Raw genomic sequence first — 1,450 nt, 5'->3', positions numbered from 1 at the left:
GCTGCTGTTTATTTAAAAACAGTAATATTGTGAAATATTATTAGAATTTAAAATAACTGCTTTCTAACTGAATATATTTTAAAATGTAATTTATTTCTGTGATCAAAGCTGAATTTTCAACATCATTACTCCAGTCTTCAGTGTCACATGATCCTTCAGAAATCATTATAGGGTTTTTTTCCGAGTAGAAAAAATAAATACAGTAAATGATTTTTGTAGTGCTATACCATATATGCCACCCTCATCGCAGAGCCCAGGACAACATTTTATCATATGCTATAATGTTTTATAGTCCAGTCTGATCATCTCCACTGCTGACGTGGTGTGGAGTTTAACATCACATTCCTCTTCTGAAGCCAAACTCCAATGAAATCTACACAGAGACACGAATGAAGAGGTTTGATCTTGAAAGGATACTTTGAAAAGCGAGGTCAGGCAAGGCTGGATGGAGATTTTGGTGAGTGTTGATACATGTGTGTACTTGAGAAGGACCGTGATGCACTGCTCTCCCCAGCAGAGGGCATTCTGGGCCATATGGTGACTGTGAGTGTGGCATATGGACAGGGCGTACATCTCATCACCACTCCAGATTCATTATAGTTGGACATGTCACACAAATTTTCCACCTCCAACTTTTTATTTTCTTTTCTTTTTTTTTCACTTTCAGTTATTCTGTTTTTGTCATTGTAAACCTGCAACTACTATTTCAATGCTGTTCTGACCTGAAGTGATGGAGTGAAAACTCAGCCTTTTGGCAGTATGCCACTCTGTCTCATTTGCCGGGAGAGTGTGTCTGAACCCCGAACGTTATCAGGAAGGCTATTCCAGAGTTTGGGAGCCAAATGCGAAAAAGCTTTTAAAAAGTGTCATGGTTTTTACAAACAATAAATAAATAAATGTTTCTTGGTTGTCAATTCAGCATATTAGAATGATTAGAACTATTTTCCTGTTTGACACTGTAAAGCTCCTTTGACACAATCAGTATTGTACATTATAAAGCGCTATACAAATAAAGGTGACTTGACTTGACTTTACTTGACTGAAGACATTTTACATTTAAAATATATGAATATAGAAAACAGTTATTTAAAATTGTAATAATATATCACATTATTACAGTTTTTAGTATTTATTTAATCAAAAAAATTAGCGAAAATCTTTAAAAAAAAACTTAAATAATCATACCAACCACAAAAGGTAGTATGTATTATTATTATTATCTATTTTTTTAAAAGATAAGAATTCTTATTTTAAGATTTATATAATTATAATTGTATTTCATATGTAAATAATATTTATATTTCTAGAAAATAAAGACCCCTCCCCTCATTTCTCATTACCGTAATACTGTAAAATACATATAACTAAGTAATTTAAAGTGTAATGTTAAAGGGGTCATATGATGCGATTTCAATTTTTCCTTTCTCTTTGGAGTGTTACAAGCTCTTGG

Source organism: Sinocyclocheilus anshuiensis, unplaced genomic scaffold (assembly GCF_001515605.1).
Source record: "Sinocyclocheilus anshuiensis isolate Anshui unplaced genomic scaffold, SAMN03320099.WGS_v1.1 scaffold201, whole genome shotgun sequence".
In the NCBI taxonomy this organism is placed as follows: Eukaryota; Metazoa; Chordata; class Actinopteri; order Cypriniformes; family Cyprinidae; genus Sinocyclocheilus; species Sinocyclocheilus anshuiensis.
The sequence above is the reverse complement of the archived record's forward strand: the minus strand, read 5'-3'. Positions refer to the sequence as shown.